Raw genomic sequence first — 23,786 nt, 5'->3', positions numbered from 1 at the left:
TCGCAATAGAATAAATGCATTAATAGACTTGCATAGCAGATTTGTTAAATAATTACATGCTTAAAAGGAATTTTATAAAATTCACTAATTCTCTGTTTAAGTGTAACAGTTTTATTGTTCCCTTACAAAGTAAATCAAATATGCAATGAATTATAACAAGGAATTCAAGTTAAAATAGTACATTTTATTTAATATGAGGTTAATAATGGCAGCTTTTAGGTAACTAACCATGTCATAATCAAATCGATTTTTTTTCCTTTTCTTTTTTAGCACCTAATGTAAATACATATACCAAACCAGATAAATAAAGTCTGTAATAATAAATGTGAAAGAACAGCAATTATGTCCTCTTTAATTCTATAATCTCAACCTTGAGAATATTTTATTATAATGTGGTATTTAGAAAATATGTGGGCTTATCAAACTAGGCAAGATATTGATAATATGGTATACTGTTGAACTCACATTTAAGAATCAGAGAGCAATTTGATATTTTACACCCTAATATATGTTATCTGTCTTTGATTATTCAATTATTATACATATACTTCTAAAATTTTAAGGGCACCATTTTCACTAAGTTTCATCTTGAACACCTGTGCTTAAATACACATGTGCACAGGCACACAACCAAACACACAAAACAGAAAGCAAATACTCTCTCTAATTAATCAGCTATATCTTGCATTCAGAAGTAAATAAATTTTAAATACAGCTTGATTTCTGATTCTCCAATGATTTAAAATATAAAACATTTTATGGAGTTAGAGGTCCATGTGCTACTAGCCAAATATTTATATCAGAAAGAGGAAAGATTGGAAACACTGATTTTCTTAGAGGAGAAAAACTTTCAAATTTCATCAATTAAAAATGTGATTTCTATGTAAGAATACAATCTTGGTTTTCTATAAGAAAAGCAAGTACCCAAAATTAACATTGTATATATTATTTCTGTGTCCATTTTCCATGACTAGAAGCTTTTCATTATAAAATCTTTTTAGATAAATGTATTATACATCACCAATTGGAATTATTGTATTGATAATTTACTAACAGGTACACATTATTGTCTATATCTTTACTTGTCAATGTGTCATCTTAGATACTACTGCTTTGTGAGGTAAAACCTCCCTGTGAACTTGGGAAGTATATGTCACATTTATAGTTTTTAACTTCCAAAGTCTTCAGTTTCCTCTTTAAAATACAGGGGCTGAAATGAATTTTTATGCGGTTACTTCTAGCAGTGACAGTCTATAACATGTATCTCAGGGAAATAAAAACAGTATATTTAAATTGTGCATATTTACCTAAACATAATATTGTAAAATAGAATATATAATAAACTAAGAGGAGAAAAAAGAAAGTCAAAGGACACTTAGCAATTTCTTTTATTTTTATCAACTCATACCCTTTTGGTATTAAATACGGTAACAAGTCCAAACATACTTGCTTATATAATATTTTTTCAGTAGAGAGTGCAACGGGTGGTTTAGAAGAATTTTAGTCCACTCCCTTCCTTCCATACTCTCCATCCTCCTCTTCCACATAAACATTTTAATCCACATAGCAATAGGGTCCAGTCACCTCCAATATGGCTTAGGGACAATTTCCTTAATCCTTCCCCAAACAAGATGGCTGCCACAACGCCTCTTTGGGTTCTATGGTGCCAGAGTAGTCTAACAATTTGCTAAATGCTACTATTAATTATATTACTAGTTATATTATCTTGCTCCGTGAGATTTTGGAATTAAAACCTCAGATTGTAGGTGAATTTCTCTACCGGACAGAGGAGAAAACCCCGGAGAAAACCCATAGAGTCCAAGTTACCTCCCTGGAGTCACACTGCCAATTATAAAGATGAGAGAAAGACTCAAAACCTTTGATTCTACAATCATATAAGTGTTCACCTAATGGACAATATTCATTTTTTATTCTTCATTCATTTTCTTTCATTCAACACATTTTTAAGGAGTTTGAAAAAAGCATAACTATTATTGCAAGTACAGTTAACTTCCACATTGATTCTACCAGTGGAAATTCATTTATTCCCCTGGATGCCAAATTGCTTTTGAATAGCCTGATTAAAACCCAGTGAACTGACAGTAGTCATAAAAATTTTGCACTTAAATATCTAAGGAGATAAATTCAAATGGTACTCAATTTACAAAATCCTACTCATCCAGTTTTCAATATAACTCTTAAATTAGTATTATTAAATATAAACTATCATATAATTTCCATTGTTAAAGTTTATTAAATTCAGTATAAGTGTAAGTTCAAAATAATATTACAGAAATTATTTCTCCAAACAACAGAGGAATCTTGAAATAAAGTTATTTGTTTTATTAAATGTGAGAGATGCATACTGATATATTCAATTAGACAATTTTGAAAATCACTTTTTTTAGAAATTTCTAAAAACAGAAGACATTTGGTAAGTAAGTTTAAAATGTATAGTTTTTATTTTAGGTTACCTGTTCTCAAATCACTACATAAAATCCATCCATTTCCCACCTTCACCTATAATCCAGTCTCAGAAACGCAAAGATATTGGAAAGTTAATCAGTGATACACCTCTAACTGCAAAACAATTTACCCATTGGTAACCACAATTGTCATGAGTACTATTAGCCATTCCCAAAATTTTAACAGAGTATCTACCTAATATTTAAACTGTTTTTACACTTAATATTACTAAAAAGAAACGCCCTTTGCACTTGCAGTTTGCATCCACACCCAAAAAGTAATACACAGGAGAGATAGAATGCCATTCCATTGAAGGAAAAACAAAATTTTTATACTTCAGTCTCTTAGTATTACATTTAATTAACAATATTTTACTTTCTTAATCATTTTAAGTAAATAGCAATCATATGTATCCAAAGGACTCTAAAATATAAGATCATGTGTTCCATGAAATCATCTTTAAATTACTACAGTTACAGGACTAGACCTGTAAAATCTATGTTATTATTAAAGGAAAAGAAGAGTATATTTGCCTTCACCAACTGCAACTGTAAGCAAATGCAGGTATACAGCACTTTATTAGTAAGAACTCCTTTAGTAAGCACACGTTAGAGGAATTAATCATTCATTCCCTGCAGACTGCTTATGTATTTCATAGGGCCATTATCTGATCTGAATAACAAGAACAATTGCATAATAAAACACATAACTGCTGACACTAGCAACTTTCTTTTTTCAACTTTAAAGTTGCAACCATCTCTGTATCGCATAGAAAACTGGTAACAAAAAAAAAAAAAAAGAGAGAAGAAAAAGAGAGAGAGAGAAAGAAAAATAACAAAATAAATCCTGACAATCTAATCACCCCATCCAGTTTTGACTTTTTTGAAAGTGATCAAATATGATATTTGCAAGCTTGACTAGAAATGGTTTTTAATTCAGACTATCTTCCTTAGTACTATAACATAATTAGAACACAGGCAGAATGTGTGTCATATTAATTTTCATGTTAATTGTAAATCTTTGCTTTCAGCAATTTGAATAGGATCAACAATTCTGCCATGTCTTTTCTACTGTGGAAAATGTGTCCTATGATAATATATGTAATAACATGATTGAACCACTTTTAAAATTGGGACTTCAATACACTCTTACCTTTTATTTTTCAATAACTTCTTTTAAAACATCAGATATCCTTTTGGATATTTGAGGTCACAAATAAGTAGAGGTCATATGCTTTACAAATCTGACCAAGCATGGTTTAATTCTAAATTATTTAAATTCATTTTAAACCAATAGCAGAGATGGCAGCTGAGAATAGCAATACCTCTCAGAGAACCCATTTGGATAGAAAATAAAGTAATATACAAAAAACAATGATGTATCTTTCCCAAATGATTTCCATATATTATAACTTTATATCAACAAATTCATCAACTGTTCTACTGCTATTTCATTACCCTAAAAACTTATGTCTCAAGATATTCAGAGCTTTTGACATTGAAGAACCATAGCAACTCTAAAAGAGCTTTCCTTTTTTAAACCATTGTGTATTAGTTTACTCTTAAAATTTAAAAAAAATCAATGCCAAATGAATATTGCCACTTTTATATACACAATGGTAGCATTTTTTTCTACTTTATTATTATCATCACTTAAATATAAGAGAGCCCTTAGGTATTATTTGATGGTAAGGTGTTCTGTTGAAAAATATATATCTGCAAGATAAGTGGCCTTAATTTTCAATCTGGTTCATAACTCTTAAAGACGTTTGCTTGTAAGTGTGCTTTACACTGAGACAGAAAATAGAAAGTTAAAGATAAAACAAACTTTCTAAATTACTGCTCCACTCTAGTCAGCATGAATGCTATTATGTCAGAGAACTTTGGCTTTGTTAAAAATCAGCTCTGTTGTATCTAAATTGCAATTCCTACTGTATCTACTGTATATGTAACAATGTAAGAAGAATTAGATTCCGAGTCCATTTGGCAGTAATAAAGAAAAAAAATGCTGAAATATTATTGATTCTCTTTTTCTTGTGCAAAACAAACTGACTCAACTATATTTTTACTGACCTAACGCAAAGGTTTTGTTTAGATATTACAAAATGCTGGCAAATGTTAGACCATCCTTTATTCTTTTTAAATATATCATTAACCCCTTCACAGAAAAAGGAAGAGTGTCCTACTTGTTTTTACAGAAATGCTGCAGCTACTGACATGGTGATGTTAGCCCCAAGAGGAATACTGCCTGCAAAAGTTTTTGATGCAGAGATATTCAGCCCTAGGAGACACCTTAAGCCTGTCACTGGCTGCTGAGCCCCTGTCACAGTTCATAACCTGCTGTGTCAAAGTCACAGCCTCAGCTCCTACCCTCTCCAAAGCATTTTTCACATTCCCTCTCCAAATTAATTTCATCAAAATTATCCAAACTAGCCCAGTTCCAGGATTTTCTTCCACATCTCATCTACCCACAAGTATTAGAAACCTCAACAGGATTTTCTCCCGGTCTTTCAAACCATCTTTATTAACTTTCCCTTGACCCAATTTTTTGGCAAGCTGTCTTCAGGACTAAAGATAAAGCAAGCAACCAAGTGAAGTCAGGGAAGGCTGGGAGTTGGTGTGGATTAAGGTTGAGGTGGAGGGTAGCAGGAGGAGTGAACCAGGTTAGAATTCTCAAGCTTTTTCTAGGTAACCATCCTTAAATCTTAGACCCAAGCAACGTTTCACAAGCCAGGCTCCCAACATCTCTTGAACAATAAACGTTTAAAAATCAGATCCCCAGTAAGGTTCCTCCCACTTTAGTCTTCTCAATGCCCTTAAAAGAAAAAGAAAAAAAAAAAAAATGCTTAGCAAACCACTTCTCAATGAAGAACTACTTAAGTTATATAAGTCAACTTCGTCCCCGGTAAAACGAACTGTGTCCATAACATCCGAAGGGAGAGCATCCAGCATACGTCTCACTTTAGAGAAAAGAAATACAAAAGCACAGTTTACTTACTAAAGCAGCCGCTCCAGTCCTCCTTGGAAACCCTGAGGAGTCTTCTCTTTTCTTTCCTCCCAGTCAAATAAAGAATTGTCTTTGCATTCCACACAGGCCCAGAATAAACTGCAAGAAAGGACAGCACATGCACAGCAGCCCGTCGGGCTTTGGCTCGGGTAGGGTGCTTCGGGTGCTGCTTGTTTCGAAAGTGGGACCTTCTTTTCCGGAGGGAGGGGGCAACGACCGAAGAAAACAAGGGCGCTCCGATAGCTGGCTTGGGTCGTGCAAATTATTCTGAAGGCAAAGTACCTGCGCTCTCCCCGCCGAGGCTGCCTGTCAGCGGCGCGCGAGGGGAGGAGGCGGAGGAGGAGGAGCAGCGGGAGGGCTCGGGCTGGGAGGGGACCGCCGGGTGGGGGGAGGCCGAGCTGCCGCCGAGACCGCGAGGAGGCGAGCGGCTGTCAGGGCGAGGCGCTGCCCCACGCGCTCGGGCCGCCGGGTGCGGGTGCGGGCGCGGATGCGAGCGCGGGCGCGGCGGGGCGGGGAGCGGAGGCGCCGAGCATCTCCCGGCCGCTCCCGCACTCGCTCTCTGGCTCGCGCTCCCTCTTCCTCCCGCTCGCACACACAGGCACACACCCCACGTCTCCAGTAGCAGCCGCTCGGCCGCACGCACTCACCTGCATTTCCTTAACGAGCCACTTGATGGCTGCCAGCGGCGCAGGCCCGGCTCTGACGGGCGGGAGCCGGGGCGGGGAGGACGTGGCGCGGGATGTTCCGAGCGCCGGCCGTGCGGGCGAGCGAGCCGGGGCGGGAGGAGGGGGACACTGGAAGGCGACCCCGAGCGGCCCGGGCGCGGCCGAGCTGACCCCGCGACCCAGAGGCCGTGGCATGCCCCCGGGGCTCCGGGATAAAGCCGCGCGCGCGGGGGAGAGGAGGCTCTTCCCGACCACTAAAGCCACAGAGGACTGGTGCAGGTGTAGATCCCGGTGGCGCTACTTCAGGTGTTTGCGTGCTTTTGGTTATTTCGGTGTGTGTGTTTGGTTAGTTGCTTTTTCGGAGGGACGCCGGACGCAAGCGTTAGGGGTGGCGGGGTTAAAAATGCAGGGGCGGGGGGCAGAGTTTTAGTTCGCAACACGTTCGTTGCTTGTGAAGAGCCCACATGGGTGAGGACTAGGAGAGGGGAGCAGAGGCTGCGGAGTGCCCCGCGTCCTGGATCCTGGATGGAGTTTCAGTTGGGGTGCTCGGTAGCGTAGCTGGGCTTGAGGTCCAGGTAGGGCTCTGTCAAGGAGGTAGTTGAGAAGGGGAGAACCTGTGAAAGAGTTGCTAGAAAGTAGCCTCGCTTCTGAGGCGAGGACCTGGACTGCATGCGGATGGGGTGGGGGGAGGTATTTCTCTACTAACTGCTTAGGAGAATGACCAATGCCTCTGAGGTGATGTATCACAGACTGTAAACAAGCAAAGAGTAACTTAAATCCCCCGGAGCAAAGCTAGAAAAGAGGATTGGAGCTAGGGAGGAGCAGGGTGGAAGAAATGTAACAGAAAGCTTCCATCATTTTACCGTCATTTGTGTCTGATCAAAGGATATAGCTGTGGCAACCTCTGTTGCTAAAGAAAGAGCAATGTCACCACGTTGGTGCTAAAAAACAAAACAAACAAACAAACAAAACGCCAAAATAATTATCCTGCTTGTAATAATGCAACAGAAAACCTTCCAGGTACCCTCTGATCAAAGGTGCCCTAAGCACTGTGGAAGAAAATGAAAAGCACTGAGCCATCTACTTTCCTTATATGTCCATGATCTAATAGTAGAAATGTCACTTTCTCCCAAAGAGAAATAAAGCTTAATCAATACGTGTGACATTTTCCCCAGGGTCCTTTCACCTCTTTTCTTTTCATGCCTGCTTCATTGCCTGCCATGTCCCTTTGCTCTTCAGGAGTGACCCTTCTTCTGAACCCATCTCTTGCAAGGCTGCCTGCTCCACCCACTTAAACCCACTGAGCTCACCCATCCAGGAAGGTTCACAGTCACTATCACTTAAAGCTGTTCTTGGAAATGATAGGATACAAACCAAAAAGATTTCTTCGTGTGTGCAAGTGTGTGTGCCTGTGTATGTCTATCTTTATAATTATGCAAAGCACCTGCCCCCTTATGGTGTCTTCTGTGCAAGATGATGACTAACTCATTCTCTCTCCTAGCCTCTCTTCTCCCTCCTTCCCTCCCTCCCTCCCCTTCTGCACAAATACACACCACTCCCTCCTGTCTCAGTTCCTTCCTGTCAGTGTTCAATAATGGTTTTACATGAACTTTCTGTTTGAAAGCCTCTGACTACCAAGAGCGAGTTGGAGCAGGTTTGTAGGAGGGATGCCAGAACTCAACGCTGCTGCTATGTTTCCTGTCATCACTCACTCATTGCATACACTACTGTACTTAATGCCAAGTGGCACCAGAAATGATTTCCTCTTTTGCTATTCATAATCATATATTTACCCTCCCCCGGAAACACATATAATTAATAATAAAAGAAATAATGCATCTCGATACCATGGGAAGAGCAGATGGATGCTGATGTGGTGGTGTTAGTCACCTTTTCTGTTGTTGTTGCTGCAAAGACAATGTGACCACGTCTCCCTTTCTGCTGCTCCTGGTGGGTTAAGCAAAGCATTTGGCCCTTTTACTGTGTTCTCTTTTCCATCTTTCCCTTGACAATAGTTTGTGTATTTTAAATAAAGATTTCATTCTGCCAACCCGCAGGAAGCTTTTAACAAGATGCAGCTGAGCATGTCGATATCTTCTATCTTTTTACTGCTATATGGGGGTGTTCAGCAACGAAACTCATCTCAACTTCAGCTCAAAGGTGGCCTCTCACAGAGACAGTGCTCCCTGGGGCTGATTTACTCTTGCTTCTATACAAGTATACTTTGGTGCCCTCTAGAAGAACACAAGGAAGAGGAAGGGTTATATTCAACCCCCTTCCTCCTGCATCACTCCAGATTCAATAACACCACAAGTGTTAATTGTGAGTAGCTTTTTATAGAAATTTTATTGGTGATTCTTTAGAGTTGGACTGACTTATCTTTCCTGGGGATGACCACACCAAGCTGCAACAGTTAAAATTTTTTTTCATTATTTAACTACCTATCCACCTCCTGTAATATTATGTTTTACTTTTCCTTCTTAAATGAAAAGACAGCTTTAAATGTCACCTTTATCACAGTGTATTTATTTTTAAAAGGCAGCACTACTTGTTTTAACTGGTCATTGTAAGTGAGCCATGTGTTTAAAAAAACCATGAAAAACAACAACAACATGATGAATGTGAAATAGAAATTAAAAAGGGAAAGTGGGACAGGGCAAGGAAGCATGGTCCTGAATATCAGCCATCTCAGATTAGTCCCTTTGAGGTTCCCTTTATTTTACCACCTTACTTCATTTACTAAAACTTTAGTTACCCTTGTCATATTTAAGCTTAGAATTGATTTTAACAATCTGTATAATTTACCTTTTTTTTTTCTTTTGAGTGAATCAAGTACTTTTTTTCTTGTCCCAGTTGAATTAGGCTTAACAGGGTATCAGTAGCAACTCCACAGCAATAACTCCCTATTCTAATATGCCCTTTAAACATATTAACAGCATCATGGGAAAATGTCCTAATTATACAGTACTCCATAATGTGGTTTGAAAAGAAGGAAGAAAAAATAGAAAACATGGTAATAAGGGAGCTAGGAGGAGTAAGTAACCTGTTACAAGTGAGACAATGATTAAAAGAGGTATCCCAGGACCACCAGGCTGGTGAGTTTGATTTGTCAGTAGTAATCTCTCTCACTTTGCCACCTGTGAGGGGTTTTTTGTTTTGTTTTGTTTTCTTCACTTCTCAGCAAAAATGGTGTGTGCACTTAACTTGTTTTTTTTCTTTTCCTCTAAGGTTACAATGATTGGCAGAAAATGCAAGTAGAAACAATTTCATATTGATATTAGAGTGAGAAATCATGCACATAATGAGTCCAACTGCTCATACTTATTTCATATGAAACAAGGAAAATCCTTGACTCTTCAGCTTTTATTTTGGTCAATGAAGGCAGAGGTCTAATTGACTTAATGAGTCTAATTTACGTACTTTTTTATAGATGCTTTGCTACCAGGAAAGCTGCTTAGGAACCTTACAATATAATGAAAAATATGACCTGATTATACCCAGTTTAGTGAGTCTTAACGAGTGGAGCTATATTTTGATAATTCTGGATTCAAGGTTTCAGGGTTATTCCACTGAAATCACCTATAGTTAATGCTAACTTATACAAATCTCAATGCTTTGGAAATATGGATTTTGATATGATACAATATCATGATACACTTATTTTTTTAATTTATTGTACTAATCATTTTCTATTCCTAACCCCTCCTCAAACCCCAAATCCATCATTTGTCCTTTTTTGTGCTCCAGGAAGTAGCCTCTAGGAATTGCATCCACCGGGTTTTGTCCTTTGCCTTCTGTTGGAGTATAGTCAATGACAGGCACTGGCAGGGGGCAGTAGGAGAGAGAATTCTTGCCCCAGTTGCTCTGTAACTTAGCACTGAGGTATTTTCTGGGAGTGCCTGCATTGCTCCAGGAATACACCCTTCCATAGTTCCAGCTCCTGTTCACTACATCTTATCTCTTGCCCCTTCAGCTTTCTACTGTGGCTATAGGATAGATGCTCTAAAATATCTCTTGTCACTTCCCTTAATCCAATCACTCCTCCAGAAAGTATCCCTTATCTAAATTCTCTCTAAAATCATTCCTGTTTGTGCCTTCTGTTTCCGCCAGGTATTCTGATTGAGACATTCTTGTTATTTAAAGTATTAAAAGATAACAAGAAATATTTCACTCAGTTGTTTCAAAGCTTAACATACTGGTCGGTGTGTATGGAAGTGCCAAAACATTACCATTTGTTAAACTGTAAGTAACTTTAACACACTGTAAGACAGTTATTTGATGGTGTAGCTGATCTGTATAGCTACATAATGATAGTGTATTAATATTTTCTACACAGATGTCATTTCTCTATGTACTGAATGAGCCCAATTCATCAAACTGGTAAAACTATCTTGTTTTTTTCTTTCTTTCTTTCTTTTTTTAAGATTTTATTTATTTGACAGACAGAGATCATAAGTAGGCAGAGAGGCAGGCAGAGAGAGACAGAGAAGCAGGCTCCCTGCTGAGCAGAGAGCCTGATGTGGGCTTGATCCCAGGACACTGGGATCATGACCTGAGCCGAAGGCAGAGGCTTTAACCCACTGAGCCACCCAGGCGCCCTCGTTTTTTTCTTAAACATATATTCCAATATTCTGTAGTGTCTGATTGCAAAAAATAATAAGTAATAATAATATTAATAATACATGTTTTGAAGTCCAGTATTTATTATTCTATAAAGCACATCATAGTTTGTAAGGTACTGTAATTTTCTTACATTTTTAAAAAGATATTTATTTATTTATTTCTCAGAGAGAGAGAGAGAGCATAAGCAGAGGGAATGGCAGGCAGAGGAAGAAGCAGGCTCCCTGATGACAAGGAGCCCGATGTTGGACTTGATCCCAAGACTCTGGGATCATGACCTGAGCCAAAGACAGGTGTTTAATGGCTGAGCCATCCAGTTGTCCCAATTTTCATCTATTTTAACAAACTAAATGAGTAAGGAAGCCTGCATGGATCAATTCTTCCATTTATTAAAAGAAAAAGCCAATAATGATGATGTAAAAAAGTGATCTAAGTTATCAGCAAAAACCCAAAATAACTGTCCCATGCATATACTTTGGAAAGAGAACAGGCAAACATGAATATAAAGAATGAAACCCACCAAGTTCTTTTAAGCCAGCATTTAAAAGATATATATCATATAAATTAACAAATATCAGAACATGTTCTTTAATCAAAGTAAAGTATAATTTGAGAGAATATGTAATTTGTCCTATGAAATTTAGGTCTATTTTTGACCTAAAAAATAATAAAAATGTGTCTAATGTAGGATTTTAGCTATACATCTCTACAGAATTAGGACATTATAAAGTTTGCTTCTCCTGAATCCTGAATAACTTTTTATTTTCTTCTATAAATTGGATGTAAGAGTGATCACAACCATACTTGTACACATGCATGCATGTGCATATGTATGTACTATTTTCTAGGTTTTTAAACAGCATTAACAATATATTCTGTGTAAATATTAGATTGAAGAAAATTAAGGTACCAAAAACAGGTTGATTAGCTGACCCAGGACCACAAAGCAGTGAAATATTGGAGCTGAGACTTGTTCCAAGGCAATCTGCCTCCTGAGTTGCTATGTCCAACCAATATTCTATGTCATAAGAAACTTTTTTCCAACCTCAATGTACCTTTCTTTCTCAGGCTAAAGGCCTTCTGAGACAATTAGCTAAAATTAAGAAATTTCTATTCAGTGAATGGAAAATATAGGTTGGGGATGGTACAAAAAGAATATTGTCCTGTCTTCTTTGGAAACTAATTTTCAATTTTTAAAGTGAGTTTTTAAACTTTAAATTTCTATTTGAATGACTTACATATTATTTATTTTCATATGAAAAATCATTTTATGTGCTTCACATATCTAATGGTACCATAGAATAATTGTATTATAAAAATAAAATTCATGATTTTTTTCTAGATGCGTTATGTACAAGTTGTTCTATTATCACATTTGGCCATATTTGCTACTTTTCCTTTTTGTACATTTGTTTTTATCTATTCATGTTTATTTATTTCTCACCCTTACCTACAACCAGGAGGACAAAAGTAATATATAGCCAAGGAAGGTAATTCTATATGTCACCTCTCTCTTATAATAAGGGGTCAACTCTGTGGAACCTTTTTAAGATTTCCCCCTGTTTTAGTGAAGGACAATACATTTTCCAGGTACTTATTCCTGACCTTTTGTTCATGTGTAATGATATTGTGGCAAGAAAAAATTATAGTAGCATTTATTTTTATCACAGGTTTTATGTATAGTATCAACTTTTAAAATTATAGATTTTTAAAATAGAAGCAAAAGGAAGAAATGTGACAACTGTATCATATGGAACTCTGCTTTCCAGCATTTCTGTATCTTATGGCTGATAAACAAATGAGAAAGTTATCTCCTTTTTATGGAAGAATATCTAAAGTAAATCAAAACAAGTCCATATAGGTTTTAGAATTAATTTCCCCTGTAATTATCAAGATGAATTGGCCCAGAACTTTACCTTCTTCTCCATTTTACTCTCCTAAACCCAGTATGTATGAAATGTTCATTTTTATATGAATAATGAGTGATAGAAGTCCTGTTAATTTTAGGGAACTTTACTTCTCATTGTAATTTAAAGAATAATTTTAATATAAAAGCATTTATCTATACACATATGTGTGTATGTGTATATTACTTAAATTTAGTTTTTTGTTATTTAAAATTCAAAGTGTGTGTTTGATCTCATATACCCTCATGTCATTACACTTTATGAAAAAAAAGTATTTTCACATTGAATTTTTAAGCAAAATTTAAATGACCCATTGAACAATTACTGCTATATTCAAAAGGGAAAAGAATCAGACTTTTTCAGGAAGTCTTCTAGAAAGGGTGATAAAATGATGTGCCTAGTGAGGAGTCACCTTTTCAAGTTTGCTTCACTGTTCCTACTATTAATCAGAATTCTCATAGTTTCATCTGAGCTATAAAAACATGAACATAATAGAGGTCTAGATCATGAATATGAATGCAATGGGGAAAGGATTTATTAAAGCTAACATGCTTCCCACTAAAATCACTTTGTGCCACCAGGCTTCTCTCAGACACACATACACACAGGCCCATGTGCACCCCCACTCAGAGCACAAGAGGTAATGTTTCCTTTGCTCAATTTCTGTTTTCATCCTGCCCTCCAAGGCTCTTGCTGCTCTGTTTCTCAGACTCGTGTTATGCAGAAACTGGAGAAATGGAAGAAATCTGGAGATAAAAAGACTCAGACCAGGGATTTGGGGAAACATTGAGTGGAAAGATAAGATTTAAGGCAGTTATAAAATAAGAATCTATCAAGCAATTACAAACTGTGGAAAAGTTGAAAAGAAGAGAAAAACACCACATTCTGTGTAAGTGTCACTGAGGGGTATGAATCAGGAACTCTGAATAATACTTTTGAAGGGTTAGTTTTAAAGACTGGATTGCATTTTTATTATTTTTATAGACATTTAATTTCTTTGGGCATTTTAAACTCTTACACCGCAACATAAGAAGACTAGATTTTTTTGTGTTTTAACACACATATATACACATATAGATAAATGAGTCTTCACCCCAATATAGGTTACATAGTGTATAAATTGATTTTAAAATCTTAAGTTATTTTTAAAAGGTACCAGCATGACTTTAATATGGATAGGATAAATGTATTTTTCTATATTAAGTGTGTTGTTTTTCTAAATGTTTCTCGACAAAGATGCTTTAATTAAAGTTTTAATCAAATATTATTCAAGTCTTTAGTGACCACTATAATACATGTTCTCAAAGACAATGTTTATACATTATGAATATTAATAAAATATTACCTAGTAAATAATAAAATGTTTGCTTTAGCATTGATTTCTTTGGCAAAAACATCTATAAATACTTTTCTCACTTTGATTCTTAAACAGAAATGTAAAAATTGTTATTGAAAGCCACATTATTGGGGCACTTGGGTGGCTCAGTTGGTTGAAGTGGCTGCCTTCGGCTCTGGTCATGATCCCAGGGTCTTGGGATTGAATCCTGCATTGGGTTCTCCCAACTCAGTGGAGAGCTTACTTCTCCCTCTCTCTCTGCTTATTGCTTTGTCTCCTTGTGCTCTCGCTGTATCTCTCTGTCAAATAAATAAATAAAATCTTAAAAAAAAAAAGAATGCCACATTACTTTTGAAGAGGTGAATCAATGCTTCCTAGATAATTTTATTTCCAAAGTCTCTCACCTCAATCTCCACTTAGTAAGTCTTGTGTAAGCCCATGATACACAAAGATCTAAGGCATATTTATCCAGACAAAAGAGGTATCAGCCACATTCTCTGCAGATTTTTTATCCTGGAGTTCCAGGATAAAATTGTTCCTATAATAGGTGGCAGCTAGATAGAACCCAAAGCAAAATAGGCCCACCATATAGTTCCTTTGAACACAACTTACATGTATTCTGGCCATAGTGGAAAGAAGGGTACTAAATTTTAATGGATTTAGTCAAACACATATTTTGAGAACCTAATTAATGCAAAGTAAATAGTGTTCATTGTGTCTGGGGATGGCTAATTAATACCTATAAACTAACTTCTACTTCTGAAGTCTGTGGGCATATGATTAAGTTAAAAAAAAAAAGGTTTAACATGAAAAATTTAATCAAGTTTGCATGTTGCAACCAACATTGTAATGCAGAATATTCAAAGAAATCTACATTCCAGTAAGATGTCTAACACCTTAGCTTGCCAAAACTCCGAACTAAAATTATTGGTGCAATATATGATTAAGGAAAAACCTTCAAAACCTCTGAAAACTTCATAAGTTTGGTCTCAATGACCAAACATTAAAAGAAATTCATCGGTTCTGTACTGTGTTGATGGAATTACAAAGAAGATGATTTTAACTAATTAGCTAATTTCAACATTGATCCTTCAAAGGATAGCATAGTGCCAAAGAAAATAAGCAGGGGATAATCTGGAAAAAACTGCCAAAATCCTCAGATTTCTGTGGGTAGGGATGAGCTCTCAGGCAATATAGGAAATGGAAAATGGCATGCTTCTATGGAGAAGCAGCACCGCTGGATGTTAAGACAGGGAGCTGGGTTCCTCCTGTTTGCAGCAGGTGGCAGTAACGGGTAATGTGTAGTAAAAGCAAAGAAAATTTGTGGGCTCAAACATGAACGTGCTCTTTTAAAGATGAGTGTGAATAAGATTTTGCAAGATAATGAGAGAAATGCAGAAAAGGTTATTGCTTAAAACAATTAAAAAAAAATAAACAAAATAGAAACAAATTTTAGGAACGCCTGCAAAATGCTATGTAAAATTAAGAAGATTGGCTACTTTGGAAACCACAATAAAAACAGAAAGGTGAAAGCAGGTAAAAAACTACAGTATAAAATTAAAAATTTAGCTTTCTGATGAGGAGGGAGACACAGAGAAATAGGTAAAGATAATTTCAAAAAGCTACCCAAAACAATGGTAAAAAGCTACCCAAAAAGTCAATAACAATATCCAAATGAGAAAGCAAAATGCAGCAGAAACAGCAGAATTCATACTGTGGAAAATTGCAGTTGAATACTCAGGTTTCTATTTAGTGGCATATTTTTCTCAAAAGAATTAAAGACAAACATGTTTCCTTTATAATGTTAATTAAAATGAGAGAGCTGGAAGTGTGTGTTTGCACTTACACATAAACATATGTAGATACTACATATATATATCCTATAGCTCTGGGTATGTGTATCCTTCTATTCTAATATTGTATTTACATGTGCAAACAAAACGCAATATGCACTGTAATACCTAGAATTCCTTTAGAATTTTATGTGTGTATTTTCTAAAATTAAATGATTTATTTTCATTACAAGAAATGTGTTTGAAATATATATAATTCTAAAATTTCTTTGAAATATATTCTGAAAGTAGGCAACTGCTTTTTCTTTTGTAAATGTTCCCATGGCCTCCTAGAATCTATACAGAATTTACAAAAGAAACTAAATCAAAGTAATTACTATATGCAAATTTTTATAGTACTCTAACTGGAATTTTATAATACCTTTCCCATTTTTCATCATACCTTATTTCCTGCTGTATATATTAAATAGGAAAGGATGGTAAAACCAATGTTTCACCTTGTTTGAAAAGCTTTGCAAATTAAATTTTGACGTCTTTGCATATATTCTAAATATCTCCAGATCTTCCTGCTGTAATTAAATTTATAAAGATTCACTTTGCACATTATGTCTCTCTTGACAAAAATTGTTTCCACTTGTAAATGGAACAAAATGATAACTGAATAGTGCCAGAAATAAAATAGTTCAAGAAAGTTCAAGTATGTGGTCTTTGAAAGTTTTGCACAGACATACTGTTTTTCTCAGTTAAGTGATTCAGAATTGTGCTCCAGAAATAACCTTAAAAAAATTAAAAGGTACCTTTATATCAAATTGAATGGACCGTTGAAATCAAACTGAAAAGATTTTTAAGTAGAAAAGAAATAGCTTATTTTGGAGTGCATAAGTGGTTGACCATCATAAAGTATATTTGTTTTTGTTTTAACATTTTAATATTTAGTAGTCTTAAATCTCACATGGAAGTACATATCTGTACCCTTTGGATTTTGCATTATGGACATTTCATTATGAAAAACCATGGTATAATTATATGAATCACTCTATACTTCCTCAATGAAAATCCATGATTTTTTAAGCACAAAATCAGAATCATACAGCCCATAGCAAAACACTGAATGCATTAGGGTTAAATTATTTCCTTATATCAACTTGTTGATATTTTTTTCAAATTTAATTCTGATGAACTATAATCAGTAACGTTCAAAATACAAAAATAGGTTTCATTCAGACATTCCCTAAACAAAACCAGGGTAAATGAAAATAACAAATTGGATTTACTTCAATTTTTAGTTTTCTAAGTCATTATAAGATAGTTTGAATCAGTGTTCTAAACATGCAATAGTTAATTTGAAAATCATAATATTTTGAAACACAGAGCGACGGGGACAAGAGGAGAGAGGCCTATTTCTCCTTGTAGTTAGTCTCTATAATACTATTTTATACCATTTTTTACTTAAATGGAAATCTTAGAAGGAGAGGTAATGCTGCAATAAAGAATGTTTGTGGGTTATTTATTCCCCTTCTTTCAATGGACTTTTTAAGCCCTTTTTCTGAGATGATGATTCTTCATGGTAGAGTATTCCCAAGATAAGGAGCTGACTTTTGCTATTACAAGTACCAAATTCAGAGGTGGTTTTAGTGGCTTGAACATTTATCCAAGAGTAACAAGAGAAAAGCCACCAATGTGTATCATCATACAGATCACGGAAGAGTCATCAGACTCAAGTGGCTTGCAGTCATCATCATCAGCTCTCTGAAAATACAGTTTCACAAATTTTGCTTGTTATTAATAAGGCTTTCTGTCTTTCTGCCCGATCTTACTTCCCACATCATGTTGTTTACATATAAAGAGCAAACACTAAAAAGTTAAAATAGTGAAGCAAATATTTTAAGACTGAATAAAGTCAACAAGCCTTATCATCTGGCAAGCCTGAGTTTTCTCTCCACATTCTGACATGAGTCAGCAGAAGGTTAGACAGAGAGTAAGATTCACTTTTCTGGAGAAAATGAATAACAACTTTAGTAAGAGCTGTTTCCTTGAAAACAGCTATGGAAGACAATGCAGGTGAGAACTCTGTGTATGGATTCAAGAGTCGAAATGCCTAGATTCAAATCCCTTTTTTCTAGTGTCTCTCTGAGTAAATACTTTGGTTTATCTGAACAATATATTCTCATCATTTCCTTTTATATAAACTTTCCTTCTCTGTAAAATGAAGATAATAATAAATTTCCTTTAGCCTCCTTCCCTCTAGAATGTTAATAATCATAGTATCTCCCTCACAGAACTGTTGTGAGAAATAAGGATGAATTACACTGCTTGACTTCCCTTGCTAGACATTTTATCCTTTATTGCTTCTCTTGTTTAAGTTTTCAAAGTAGTTAAATTTGCAGGTGCCTGCCAAAACCACACTCTTGCTTTGACATTTCTCCTTACCAAAAGTTCCCACTAATGGGGCTCTATATTCATGACCTTCTGGGTGACCATAGCTGATTATACCAGGAGGGAAAGCTGATCCACAGGAAAACAGAACATCCTTTGATTTCCTACATTCTATCTTCCAAGGATTTCAATAAGGAAATTTAGAAAACGCAGTCTAAAGGGGATGCATTGGGGAACTCTGAAGTCATGCATGTTTGGGCAGTCACACCTATTCCGCTGTGAATTAACAGAAGGAATTGGATACAAAGGGGAAGAGGAAAAGAGAGGATAGGAGATTGGGAGAGAAAGGAGGCTATGGAGTCATTAAGAGCTATGTCAGCTTTTAAATTTCCTTCTCTACCTCCAATTAATAAAACCCTAAGGACTGGCTAAAATTTTGTCTTCTCTACTTTAATTCAAATAAAGGTATACTCACCCTAATAAACTTGAAATCTGATGAGTAATTTCTGTTTCTTCCCTGTTTCATCTGTTTCATCCCTGCCTCAGACAGATGTTTTTACACTGCAAAGCTGTAAGTATAAAGTTCTGTTAAAAACAAACAAACAAACAAAACAAAAACCCAAAACAGATTAAGTAATAAATGCAAGCAAACTGTGGGGGAGGGGAGGAGAGAGCTGATCCCAGGCAATGCCAAGCATCTCTGTGCTGAAGGTAAACTTAGAAGAATTAATTTCTCTCATATCAGCAATAGATATTTGGATAGAAGCCCATCAAGAAGAGTCACTCTGAAACAAAAAGGGATACAATTTTGCAAAGAGGGATAGAAGTGTTTACAAAGGTCAGCTCAAGAGAAGTAATCTACAAGGGTATGTTTCAGGAGAAGTTGACAAGATGATATCAGTTTACTCAGAGATTTGGGGAAAAAAAGTCTAGGTGGGAGAAATAATGATGATGACAATAGCTGAATATTAGTTATAAAAAGTAACATTATAGGGAGGCTGCAAAATGTAATATAAAGAGCTCTGAGGCTTAGTTTTGATAGATTTGCAGTAGAATCCCAATTCTGCCTTAGACAAAGACTTCATCCTTTACATTCAACCTTATTCTAAAACTGGAAAAGCAAGGCTTGTCACTCCAGGTTGTAATGATGATTAAAAATAAAGACACTGTCAGTGGTGCCTGGATGGTTCATCTGACTCTTACTTTGGGCTCAGATCCGTGTTCCACAGGGAGTCTGCTGGAGATTCTCTCCCTCTCCCTCTGCGACTCCCCCCACCACCACCACCACCCAACTTGCTGTCTCTCTCTCTTTCAAAATTAATAAATCTCTGGAAGAAAAAAAATGAGGACATTGTCATCCAACAGATCTATGTTGTTATGCTGATTCATAACAAAGGTTCAAAAAGTGTGGTTTTAGTAGTTTTTGATTCTTTTACTGGTTTTTATTATTGCTTCCCAATCACAAGAGTTATCAATGACAGGAGTAATGGAAATCTAGCTTGAAAAAACTTTAAAGCTTTAAAAAACAGGAAGATTTTACTCTCATCATTTATTTGAATTCATTATTAAATTGTTTACAGTTTAACCACATATCAATTTGCTATTGTTAATAGCACATGAGATATTGAGGAACAGCAGACCTTGGTAATAGTTACTTGTTTATGTTTTGTAATGACATATCTCTCTACCCTCCATGTCACTTAAGCATAGCACCTATCTTTGTCCAAGTGTCTGAAAAACTGTCGTATCCTCTCTTCAGTTTGTTACAATGGATTCTTAGGTTTACAATTTAAAAAATCTTAAATTCTTAATGAATTCATAAGAAATTTTACAACTTTTATATGGTCAACAAAGATGATCATCTTGGGCAAGTCACTTACTCTTCCTGAACATCAGTTTCCTCATCTATAGGGTAGAGTTAATAACAGGTAACACTTAGCATGTCACCCAGGCTGTTGTAAGGACAAATACCAGTCTCACTGGCAAAATCTTGAAAAACATATATAAACTATATGACTTCTATCATGACAGCAAAAAACACAGCTCAAAATGGTAAGCTTTTTTTTTTTAAAGTCTGTATAATTAAGCCTATTACATATGATTTCCCTAAATTTAGCCTTCTTTATTCACTATAAGACCCATAGCCTATAAGAAACAGGGGAGTAGAACATCATCATCTGCATTAAGGAAAGTTAAACCACAAATGAAAGCTTAATTATCGATGTGAGGTTATCAAATTACCTTTCAGTAATTCATGATCAGCCAATTTGCATTTGGAATCCTTCCTTCTTTGAGAATAAGATACTTTAATTCCCTTCGCACTGAAAAAATATGTTGTAGTATATACTTCTAATTGTCTCTTCAATATCCACTCTCATTGTCTTTCTTTTTTTTTTTTTTTTAAATTATTTATTTGTCAGAGAGAGAGGGAGAGAGAGCGAGCACAGGCAGACAGAGAGGCAGGCAGCAGAGGCAGAGGGAGAAGCAGGCTCCCCGCCGAACAAGGAGCCCGATGTGGGACTCGATCCCAGGACGCTGAGATCATGACCCGAGCCGAAGGCAGCTGCCCAACCAACTGAGCCACCCAGGCGTCCCCTCATTGTCTTTCTTATTAACTTCAGTTTGTGGGGCTGGGCTAATGTACTCAGATAAAATTGACCATCTTTATTTATTTTTTAAAAGATTTTATTTGTTTATTTGACACACAGAGAGAGATACAAAGAGAGAGGGAATACAAGCAAGGGGAGTGGGAGTGGGAAAAACAGGCTTCCCACTGAGCTGGAAGTCCAGTGCTGGGCTCAGTCCCAGGACTCTGGGATCATGACCTGAGCTAGGGCAGAAGCTTATGACTGAGCCACCTAGGAGCCCCAAATTTGTCATTTTTATAACATTCTTTCAGACAGGGAAGGCCATGGCAAACAATTTTGTCCCAACTAGACGCGGTCATTACATGGTGGGGCTTTGTTCAAATACTTGTGGAAAGAACATTGGTGAAGAACGAATGAATATTTGTGTCACCCCAAAATTTATGTGTTTAAATCTAATCCCAGTGTGATGGTATTTGAAGATAGAGCCTTTGGGAGGTAATTAGGTCATGTAGGTGGAACCTTCATGAATGGAATGAATGTGCTCTTTTAAGAAGTCAGAGAGCTAGCTTACCTTTCTTTTTTTCTTTCTTTCTTTTCTTTCTTTTTTTTTTTTTTTGGTCATGTCAGAATATAACAAGAAGTTGGCAGGCCACAATCTGGAGGAGGGCTCTTATCAGACCCTGACTATACTGATTCCCTGCTCTTGGGCTTCCAGCCTCTAGTACTATGAGAAATCAACTTCTGTTGTTTATGAGCCACCCAGTGTAAGGTAATCTGTTATAGCAGACCAAACTGACAAAAATGCTCAAAATACATCACCATGCTCTTTGACCTTTTCAACTTCTACCTTCCTCTTACTGGAAACCCAGATGTGATGCCTTTGCATTGAAAGCCAAGATAAGAATTACAGAGAAAAAGGAAAAAAAAAAAAAATGAGATCAAGATGCCTGCTGTTACCACAGACATTTTCCACACCGGACACCTAAACTTCTTGTTTCTTTTCTTTTCTTTTTTTTTAAGATTTTATGTATTTATTTGACAGACAGAGATCACAAGTAGGCAGAGAGACAGGCAGAGAGAGGAAGGGAAGCAGGCTCCCCGCTGAGCAGAGAGCCCTATGCAGGGCTTGATCTCAGGACCCTGGGATCATGACCTGAGCCAAAGGCAGAGGCTTTAACCCACTGAGCCACCCAGGCGTCCCTAAACTTCTTGTTTCATGTAAAACTAAGTCTTCATCAATTTAGGGTACTGTGGATAAGGTACTGTGGTACACTACAGCCAAAAGTGTACAGCACTAATACTGGAGTCATCTTCAATTTTTTAATACCAAAACATAGGTGCATTATCATGAAGTATATCTCTATAATATAAATATGAGAAAGATTAAAAAAACTATAAAATATTTTAAGATACATGAAATTCAAGATGTTATTTTGAGCCTATAACAATGTAAAAACGGGCAAGAGGGATGAGAAAACCAAGCACAAAAGTGTGAGTAACTGAATATAGTTCACTCCATTTCAGTTTCAGTAATTCTTTTAATTCTCCCCCATAGAAAATAGCAATAGAAGCAAAAAGCCTTTCTATTGTTGACATAATATGCACATATTATTACTTATGTAAATACACACACACACTATACACATATGCATGTGTATACATACATTTATAAATGTATGAACTATGTTAAAATTTAAGGAAGAAAATAGAGAAATAAAGAAATAGGCATAAGATTTTGAGAAAAAGGAACTCAGTTACCAGTTTGATTCCACAAATGTTGTGCTTACTCATTAACTTTGGTTACTTGCTAAATTTATGTCAGAACAAGTCCGTCAATCTATGCTAAAAGACTAATAAGAAAATAGAAAATAAAAGTACTACAAAAATATTACTTTTGAAGGAAGATTAACTGATGTGTGTTCTTTCTAAAAAACATGGAAGCGATTACTCTTTAGTCCTGCTAAATTATATTCCTTGAATCAGCGCTTGATAATATTTTGAAGATGAAAAGGAATTCTAAAAGTATGTTTTTTAATTAATTTTTTCCATTGTGAGAAAACGGAGTCTTGGAGCAATGATATAATTATCCAATGATGTTCACTCAAGTCAAATATTTTTTAAAAAGTTGAATTTGGGAGGGAAGGAGTCAAGATGGCGGAGAAGTAGCAGGCTGAGACTACCTCAGCTAGCAGGAGATCAGCTAGAGAGCTTATCTAAAGATTGCAAACACCTGCAAATCCATCGGCAGATCGAGGAGAAGAAGAACAGCAATTCTAGAAACAGAAAAACAACCACTTTCTGAAAGGTAGGACTGGTGGAGAAGTGAATCCAAAGCGACGGGAAGATAGACCCCGGGGGGAGGGGCCGGCTCCCGGCAAGCGGCGGAGCAACGGAGCACAAAATCAGGACTTTTAAAAGTCTGTTCCGCTGAGGGACATCGCTCCGGAGGCTAAACCGGGGCGAAGCCCACGCGGGGTCGGCGTGACCTCAGGTCCTGCGGGGTCACAGAAGGATCGGGGGTGTCTGAGTGTCGCAGAGCTTGCGGATATTGGAACGGGAAAGCCGGCTGCAGAGACAGAGCCGACAGTAAGCTCACAGCTTGGAGTTGCCTTGAACCGGTCGCAAGCTCGGTGAGCTCGGAGCGCGGCCGGAGGTTGGGCAGACGCGAGTTACTGGGAGCTGTTCGCTGAGGGCGCACAGGGGAGCGGGGCCCCAGGCTCTCAGCTCCTCCAGGCCGGAGACCAGGAGGCCGAAATATGTATTCCCGTCCTCCGGAACTCTACGGAAAGCGCTCAGGGAACAAAAGCTCCTGAAAGCAAAGCCGAGCAGATCACTCAGCCCGGCCCATGGTAAGGGCGGTGTAATTCCGCTTGGGGCAAAGACACTTGAGAATCACTACACCAGGCCCCTCCCCCAGAAGATCAACAAGAAATCCAGGCAAGACCAAGTTCACCTACCAAGGAGTGCAGTTTCAATACCAAGGAGAGAGCAGCAGAATTCCAGAGGAGGAGCAAACAAACCACGGAACT

The 23,786-nt window shown here is 36.9% G+C and overlaps 1 protein-coding gene across 35 annotated transcripts in view; it reads right to left on the bottom strand.

The window, feature by feature from the left end:
* Positions 1-5,762, bottom strand: part of PTPRD (protein tyrosine phosphatase receptor type D) — a 2,250,073-nt gene extending 2,244,311 nt beyond the window's left edge. For all 35 annotated transcript variants that reach the window (XM_044265686.1, XM_044265656.1, XM_044265663.1 and 32 more), the window contains exon 1: positions 5,464-5,762. The gene's annotated coding sequence lies outside the window, so the exon portion shown is untranslated. The remainder of the gene's footprint in view (positions 1-5,463) is intronic.
* Between the last annotated feature and the right edge of the window lie 18,024 nt (positions 5,763-23,786).

The sequence above is a fragment of the Neovison vison genome, chromosome 9, assembly GCF_020171115.1.
Source record: "Neovison vison isolate M4711 chromosome 9, ASM_NN_V1, whole genome shotgun sequence".
NCBI classification, from domain to species: domain Eukaryota; kingdom Metazoa; phylum Chordata; class Mammalia; order Carnivora; family Mustelidae; genus Neogale; species Neogale vison.
This window is presented reverse-complemented; position numbering and strand designations above follow the sequence as displayed.